The sequence below is a fragment of the Cyprinus carpio genome, unplaced genomic scaffold, assembly GCF_018340385.1.
Source record: "Cyprinus carpio isolate SPL01 unplaced genomic scaffold, ASM1834038v1 S000000836, whole genome shotgun sequence".
NCBI lineage: Eukaryota > Metazoa > Chordata > Actinopteri > Cypriniformes > Cyprinidae > Cyprinus > Cyprinus carpio.
In genome coordinates this window covers 129,503-138,822 of record NW_024873564.1, presented here as the reverse complement: position 1 = coordinate 138,822, position 9,320 = coordinate 129,503, and the positions used below count along the sequence as shown (strand labels likewise).

The 9,320-nt window shown below is 43.6% G+C and overlaps 1 long non-coding RNA gene across 1 annotated transcript; it reads left to right on the top strand.

The window, feature by feature from the left end:
• Positions 1-5,523: 5,523 nt before the first annotated feature.
• Positions 5,524-6,731, top strand: LOC109068533. Its single transcript, XR_006158975.1, has 3 exons — positions 5,524-5,649; positions 5,771-5,901; positions 6,589-6,731. It is a non-coding gene; the product is annotated as an uncharacterized LOC109068533 (long non-coding RNA).
• Positions 6,732-9,320: the final 2,589 nt, after the last annotated feature.

Here is a 9,320-nt window from a genome sequence, read left to right as displayed (position 1 = left end):
TTTGTTTGCAGGACCTCGCAGATCACATTTGACCCTGTGTTCACATTCCAGTTTTTGTGCTCCGTTGACATGTCACGACTCAAATTTGCTCAAAATAAAAATTTAACAGGCAAATATAAAATAATTCGGGACCGGCCAAGCAGTTTTAATGAGCAGCATTTCAATTGGCTGATTGGGTGAAAACCGTTCAAACGTACTGGCTGTAGGAATCAGTGGGCGTGGCTCATTATGCTATTAGCAAAACGCGTCTTTTTACGCCCTCATATGGCAAAATGAACGGCGTAAAAAATTGTGTTTTTCATGCACACTAAAACGCCGTCAGATACGGCGTCATTGATGTATTTTCACACTTTTTTTACCCTGTTTGTAATCACAACGGCATATTTTGCGGCACAAATACTGTTTAAAACTGTATTTGACAGAATATTTCTTTCTTTTCCCCCTTTTTTGTAGTTTAGAACTTATTTAATTTAGTTATTTAAGTAATTTAACTTATTTTGTTGTCGAGGCAGCATCTTATCATTATCATCATAATAATTTCTTCAAATAAAAATTATTTATATTATTATATTAATTTAACCCTTAAAAAATTTTAACTAAAAAACACAAAAACAAATTCAATCTTATTACAAAACCCACATGCACTTCTCTCTGCTGTATAAAAAAGACTAACAAAAATCTTATTTATTTGAGTGACTAACAACAAATACGAACAAAAAGTAATAAAGTAAAAAAGTAAAAAAGAGAAATGACAAACGGATTGATTTTATAATTATTAGCCTATTATTATTGTTGTTGTTGTTATTTTGGAAAAATGAAATTAAGCTTGATGTTTTTTTTTTTGTGGGTAAAAACAAATAAGCGTAGACTATGCTTTAATATTTCTTTCACATGCGTGGGCGGCATTAGGCCCATTTTTAGCCTGATTATGATATATTATTAACAATACATTGCTATCTTTACCTGAATCGAGCTGCACGTCGCATCGAATCTTCTTTTGTGCCTGGGGTAAATTCCAGGCTTTATAAGGAATATAGGCTGTGCTGAGCATGGGTGTGCGGCGAGGACAATGCAGATAAAAAGCTCAGACGCCGCCGACCCGAGAAGTGCAGTGTTGCTCTTTATATGAGATTTATATTTGCAAGAATTATATATAGTTGCAACAGCCAAACAATATGAAGAAACGTTGTGACTAATTTGCAGAGCGGTACATCAGATGAACTCTTATTCTGCTTGATGGGAAGGGAGACACTCATGAAAGGTGCGTAGTGTGTTTGGGTTTACATCACACACAGACTGCGCTTAGTGGCCTTTCTTCTTGCCCCCATTGTGATAGCCTGCGGCTTAAAGTACTGCGCTCGAGGGTAGAAGTATTTTCTAAGGTCGCCCCCGCGTCCAACCCCCGCCGTGGCGATGGCTTGGGGAGACATGTGCGACCTAAATCACGACGACAGCGCTGCGCTGGAGTTTTCTCCACGTAGCTCGCTCTCCCCTACCCGAGTGCAGGAAACTAGCTTTGTCGAACCTGTCGTTTTCTCGGATGAGGGTTTACAGCCCACCCCGGAGGCATACGATGCTATCTCCTTCGGTTATGGGCAGTATGACGATGACGTCTTATCCACCGCGGCCTCGGAGTCTGAGGACTTCATGGCCGATACTGACAGCCCTCTCCCTCCAAGCGGACAGGAGAAGCGTGTTTCCCCCTCCTATAGCGTGCTGTTGGATGTGGTTTCTCGTGCAGTGGGTAAGCTGGGACTGGATTGGGAGGTTGAGAAGGCCGAGGCCCAACCTTCATCGAAGCTGGACGACCGTTTCCTAACTAGTCGTACTCCTGCGCAGCCCTGTAGGCCCCTGCCTTTTTTCGCGGACCTCCACCAAGAGGTTTCGAGGTCCTGGAAACAGCCTTACTCGGCGCGCATTACGAACGCTGCGGCTGCGGATTTCGCCACCATTTCTGATATGGCGAACCGTGGCTATGCAGCGATGCCTCCGGTGGAAGAGACTCTCGCCGAACATCTCGCGCCTAATTTGGCCACGGCATGGAAGTCTCGCCCCCTCCTTCCTTCAAAGGCGTGTCGAGTCACGTCTAGCCTCGTCGGGAAATCCTACATGGCTGCTGCTGGCCAGGCGGCCGCATCGCTCCACTCTATGGCGGTCCTCCAGGCCTACCAAGCGGAGCTCTTAAAGGACCTCGACGAGGGGGAGGGTATCACACCCGAGGCTGTGAAAGAGCTGCGGCGAGCAACAGATTTGGCGCTACGCGCTACCAAACATACTGCTCGGGCAGTGGGCCGTTCTATGGCTGGGTTGATTACGGTTGAGTGCCACCTCTGGCTTAATCTCACCGATATCAAAGAAAAGGACAAATCTTTTCTCATGGACGCCCCTGTTTCTAAAGACGGTTTTGTTTGGTGAGGCGGTCACGTCGGTGGTGGATAAATTTAGGGCAGCGAAACAGCAATCAGCCGCTTTCCACCAGCTGATTCCACGCAGGCCCAGGGAGATTGAACGGCGGCAGGCGCCCGCACGGTCTCGTTCAACCTCCTCTCACCGCCAACGGGCTGCCTAACGAGAAGAGCCTTCGCCTATGGCGCCCCCTCGTAAAGACTGGGGTCCTAAGCCTTTTCCACCGGCTCGCCAGCAACAGCGGAAAAGGTTGGACCTGAGCTCGACGGCTAATGCCTCTCGTTCTCAGGCTCCTAATAGCAGCTCCTGATATTCTCGCTGCTTGCCAGGGACTGTGCCCTCCACTAGAGAATGCTGTTGGACCGTTTTTGCGCATCTAACCCTCTCACTGCAGTCCCCACGCTCAAACATTGACTGTCTCGCCGCAAAAGGCGTTTCGAGCAGCATTGGATCGAGCTACCATGTCGGGCGTTCCCTCAGACACTCTGCGCAATTCAGCCTTCAGAATCCGAGGGACGGTCCAAGGGTCTGGCTAAGACGGCCCGTTTATGACGGCTCACACAGCCGCCGCTTTTTCGCTAGCGGCAGAGCCCAATGTTCATCTTGTTGGATTAATTCCTGCCGTGGACACGCTTCAGGATTATACACAACGAGATGCAACGAATTTGACGCACGCGCTTCCCCGGCTTACGGACGCCGCGAGCCTTCCGTGTTCGGGCATTTTAATTGTATGACAACGTTGCAAAAGGCGGAAATCTTGAAACCACTGACGTTATTTCGGGCCGCGTGGGAATGCTTGCCCGGCATTTCACAATGGGTGTTACGCACGATTCGTCACGGATACACCATTCAGTTTCGAAAAGGCCCGCCTCCTTTCCGCGGAATTCTTCCCACAGTTGTGAAGCCAAACGAAGTCGCGGTGCTGCGGCAAGAGATGACAGCTCTGCTGAGGAAAGGGGCTATAAAAGAAGTACACCCCTCTCAGATGGAGTCAGGGTTTTACAGTCGCTATTTTGTTGTACCAAAAAAAGGGGGTGGTTTGCGACCCATATTGGATTTACGCCGTTTGAATCTTGCACTCAGTACGAGCAAATTCAAGATGTTAACGGTAAAGTCCATTCTGTCTCAGATTCAACCAAACAGTTGGTTTGTCACGATCGATCTGAAGGATGCATATTTTCATATTCAGATCATCAAGAGACACAGGAAGTTCCTCAGATTCGCTTTAGAGGGCAAAGCGTATCAATACCGTGTTCTTCCTTTCGGCTTAGCCCTGGCTCCCCAAACTTTTTTGAAATGCATGGACGCAGCTCTGGCCCCGTTGCGGCTCCAGGGCGTTCGCGTGTTGAATTACTTAGATGATTGGCTGGTGTTAGCACAATCGCAGACTCAAGCACACTCTCACCGGGATCTTGTGCTGAATCATCTAAACAGCCTGGGCTTATGCACGAATTTCCAGAAGAGTGTTTTAATTCCCTCTCAACGGATAACCTTTCTGGGAATAGACTTGGACTCTCACGCGATGACAGCAAGACTATCTCTCCCCCGCGCGTTCAGTCTCTCTCACGTCATGCGTGCGTCACTTCAAAGTAGGTCGCACAGTGACGGTGAGTTTGTGCCTCAGACTTTTAGGTCTAATGGCAGCGGCATCCCCTGTAATCCGTCTGGGCTTACTTCACATGCGCCCATTTCAGTGGTGGACGAAAAGTCAGAACATTTCCCCCCCGTTGTTTTCCGCATCGTACGATTTCGGTGACACGGAGGTGTGTTATGTCAATAAAACAGTGGATGTCAACCGAATTCCTTCTAGCTGGAGTTCGGCTGGGGATCTGTGCTTCCCGAGAGACTGTCACGACGGACGCGTCTTTGACCGGTTGGGGAGCTGTTTGTCAAGGGCGCCCAGCTCACGGAGTATGGACGGCGACACAACGTGGTTGGCAAATAAACAGGTTGGAATTACTGGCAGTTTTTCTAGCTCTCCAGTATTTCTCAAATCTGCTGACCAGCCGTCATGTACTACTCAGGTCAGACAACATAGCGGTTGTGTCATACCTGAATCATCAAGGAGGATTACACTCTCGCCCCCTGTGCAGGCTGGCGAGGAATATTCTTCTTTGGTCTCAGAACAGATTTCTGTCGATCCGAGCGGTTCATGTCCCCGGACGTTTGAACTTCGGAGCGGATCTGCTATCCAGACAGACTCTGGAGCAGGGGGAATAGAGATTACACACCCCCAAACGGTGAGCCTTTTATGGCAGATATTTGGAGAGGCGAGAGTGGACTTATTCGTGTCGAGCACGACTACGCATTGCCCGCTGTGGTTCTCCCTATGCCCTCCATCGCCCCTAGGCTTGGATGCGTTAGCTCACGATTGGCCCAGGACCAGCTTGTATGCTTTTCCCCCAATTCATCTAATTCCGGCGGTGTTGTCCAGGATACGGCTGGGACAGAGTGGAGCAGCTGCTGCTGGTGGCTCCGTGGTGGCCCACACAGCCGTGGTTTGCGGAACTGGTCAGTCTGGTAGCGGGCTCTCCATGGGAGATTCCCCTCAGACAGGACTTACTATCGCAAGCACGAGGGATGATTTGGCACCCAAGGCCAGATCTGTGGAAACTGTGGGCGTGGCCTCTGAGCGGAGTGAGTTAATATGTCCCGGTCTTTCCGCTGAAACCTCCGAGACTATAATGAATTCTAGAGCAGCATCTACGAGATGCTTATATGCTTTCAAATGGAAGCTGTTTACGGCCTGGTGTGGATTTCGTAATATGGATCCGGTTTACTGCCCAGTGGCTTCATTACTGGAGTTCCTTCAAGACCGTTTCTCTGATGGAGTAACGCCAGCAACTCTGAAAGTTTACGTGGCAGCCATTTCAGCTAACCACGTATATATAGATGGTGCTTCAGTGGGCCGTCATCCGCTGGTCTCTCGCTTTTTACAGGGTGCGTGAAGGCTGAGTCCTTTCCGCCCTGTGCGGAATATGGACATGTTTTTAATATATAGTGACGTGACATACAACAGCTTCAACAGCTGACACACCGCGTGCACAGTATTGACAAGAAAGGAAATACATTTTTTCGGAGTTGTGAAACTTTCTATTTCATAAGGGGTTATGAACATGAAATAATGACACAGACTGGCTACACGATCTCATCTGCCGCAGATACTGTATCAGGAGGACAGCGCGTTTGTTTGAGGCACTTTTCACTTCAACTGTGTCTGACGGGAGAATTAGCTTTTCTGAGGTGAGTTTTACAATTTATAGTAAATAAATAGGTTGATAAAATGTATAAAACAAAGTAATAACATAAGAATTGAACTCTGTAAAGACGCTAAACCCTTTTTTAATAATATTGTTTTTATTAGCTTACTAGCCGTTGAGAGTTGCCATGGCAACCGCGGACACATCAGCTGCTGGAGAGAAGAGGACGCGTCTGACACTTTCTCTGTTTCTCGTCAGTGATACCAAAGAAAAGTTCAACAACTGCGACAGACTGGTTAAGTAACATATGTTAATATCATCCACAGTCTATTATCCAAGTACTTTTGTTAATATTTATACCTCTGTCTCTGTGATTATGGTATATTTCCTTAATTATCTGAAATGTCTGCTAGCAAACATTACGCTAGCGTAGAAACATAATTATATAGCATGATTGATTTGAGCTCTTATTAATGAAAGTTTGGGCTTTTAATCACATCTTATGTGTAAAGGAGTGGTTTTGATAGCTTTGTGAATGTTTTTGCTGATAATTTGTCAATAGATAAATGGAAGTAAGCTAATTAATTTAACCTAAAAGTCTGCACTGTAGAGTCTGTCAGTGACGTCACTTGCATGCAGGCTAAAATGGGCTGAAACTATTTCAAACCACTGTTTCAAACACATTTCGATTTTTCATTGTAAACAAATATTGATAAAAAATTGTACTGTGATTTCAGGAGTGTCTAAAAACCCCTCTAAAACAGAGGGGAAGTTCCAAGAAAATGTCTAATGGAAGCTGCTGACAGAGATATAGAAAACACAGGTGATCAGAGAAAGCTTATTAAATAACTACATATTTATGTTTTACAATATATCATCATGCATCTGTAAAATCTAAAAATGTAAATTCTGGTATCTTAAGATTTTTTTGTATGTTTTCCATATTACTATTGTTCTTTTCTGCATTTCCCCTATTCTCTAGTTTGTTTATTTCTAATAAGGAGCTGGAGGCCGTGGAGAAGCAGATCCGTGACCTCGTGGAGAAGCAGGCTCAGCTGAGAGAGCGGAGAGCCGTGCTGGAAACATTCAGGGGTTGATGCTCACAAGTCTGGGGTAAGTATACAGCACGCTCTACCTCTACTCTGTGTGGTTCTCTGCACAGGCCCGGTGTACCCAGGACGCGATCTTTCCAGATGTCCTTCACCCCGTGCCACAGCGTAAGACATGAGCCAGGCCCTGGGTGACAACCTCTCTCCCTCCGCTGCCTCCGGTCTTCGGGAACTCCACCGGAAACCGATTTGCTCGACTTCGCGAGACAGAACACGATGCTGTGATCATCGGAGACTTCATTGTCCGGCACGTTCGTGCTATGTTAGCTGGAGGTAATGTGCACACTCACTGTTTCCCTGGTGCTCGTGTTCTTGATATTTCTGCACAGATAACCGCGATCCTGAAGGGTGAAGAGAGCATCGGAGCGGTCGTGCTTCACGCCGGCATTAACGACACCAAGCTGCTGCAGACGCAGACACTAAAGAGGGACTTCAGGAGCCTGATCGAGACGGTGCGCAGCATATCGCCTGCACGATGAACAACATCACAACACATACCCAAAAATATATAAGAACACAAAAAATTCACAATACACTTTACTACAAAAAAAAAATTATTATCATCATGTAAAAAACAAAAAAAACTGCTCTTTGTTAATAATTGGAATCTTTTCTGGGAGTGTCCTAGGCTTTTTAGTGCTGATGGCCTGCACCCCAGCAGAGTCGGAGCAGAGCTCCTGTTGGTCAACATATCCAGGACGCTACGCTCCATATGACTAGTAAGCCAATTCTCAAATAACTGCTATGATGGCTTTTGTTCTACCCGCTTAAATAGAAGTACTTGCACTGTCCAATCAATAAAGACTGTATCTGTTCCAGTGTTAATTTTGACAGGCATTTTTGATTTAGCATTAGTCTTTATCTTGAGACGAAAATGCTTAATAGTCTTAGTCACATTTTAGTCTTTTGAGTCTTTCATAGTTTTAGTCTATGAAAAGTCATTGCATTTTTTTTCAACTTTTATTCATTACTTTTAGTCAAACTGCAGTTACCAACATTTATTTTGGTAGCTATTTTATATGTAGTCTTCAAACAAAAATAGTAATTAATTCTTCTCTCTTTAGACCGAATCAATTAAGCTTTTGAGAAATTTGAATCAAGGATTGAATTTGGAAAAACTTGAATAAATGATGACAATTTTCATTTTTGGGTGAACTATACCTTTAACAGTAGTGAAAAGGGAGCAACTTATAAAAAATTATAGTTGTTCATATATAATATATATATAATTTATCATTTTTGAAAGAAGCAGAAAAATACAATAAGACAAATACGAAAGAGATATTGAACTCTAATACAAATTAAACTCATTTTTAGGATACAGTAGGTTCACTTTACATATTTATTTAACATCTTTTGTTGGTTAACATTAATGACTCGGAAAGGTACTTTATTAGGAAAGTGATAAAAAGTATGGTGACCAATACTCAGAATTGGTGCTCTGCATTTAACCCATCCAAAGTGCACACACACAGCAGTGAACACACACACACACCATGAACACACACCCCGGAGCAGTGAGCAGCCATTTTTTGCAGTTGGGGGTTCGGTGCCTTGCTCAAGAGAAAGCGCTGTACATTCACTCCCCCACCTACAATCCCTGCCGGTATGAGACTTGAACCTGCAACATTTTTGTGTTACGAGTCCGACTGTATTTTGAATATCCGGTAGACCTCAAATAACATTATAGTCCCATCTCGTCTTATTAACGAAGTCGCATCGTAAATTTCGTCATAGTTTTTATCATGAGATATTAAAATATACATTTAATGCATGTTCTAGAAAAAAATCTGATTGTGATTAAACCAGAAAAATACTAAATTAATAAACAACAACAAAGAAAACATTAAGTTTGGGCTCATAATCATTAGATCACTCGCACCCAAAGCAGTTATTGTAAATGAAATCATCACAGATAATAGTTTTGATGTACTCTGGTTGACTGAAACCTGGCTAAAACCAAATGATTATATTGGTCTAAATGAGTCTTCTCCACCAAACTACTGTTATAAACATGAGCCCCGTCAGACTGGTCGTGGGGGAGGTGTTGCAACAATATATAGTGATATTCTCAATGTTACCCAGAAAACAAGATACAGGTTTAAATCATTTGAAATACTTCTGCTTAATGTTACACTGTCAGATATGCAAAAGAAATCTATTGTATCTATTGGTCTGGCTACTAGTATATATAATAGTATATACATTTTCACATTAATTTATTAAAAGTTTAACAACAAAAAAATAAAATAAATACATGTTTAGGGCCCTATGAAATGTTTTATTTTTTCTCACCATTTTTTTTTTTTATTATTATTATTATCGTTACCAAATTCTGTGTTTTAGCATGTTTAACTATTTGAATGCATAACACAACTTAATTTATTCATTTTATTTTTTCTTAAAGTAAAAATGAATAAATGATATATTATATATATATATATATATATATATATATATATATATATATATATATATATATATATTAGGGCTGTGCGATTAATCGAAATCGTAATAAAATCACGATTTGAGCGTGCGCGATTTCTAAATCGTTTTATAGCACGATTTTCTGCGGTCCTGACCTCCCGCAGTATGCTATCTGATC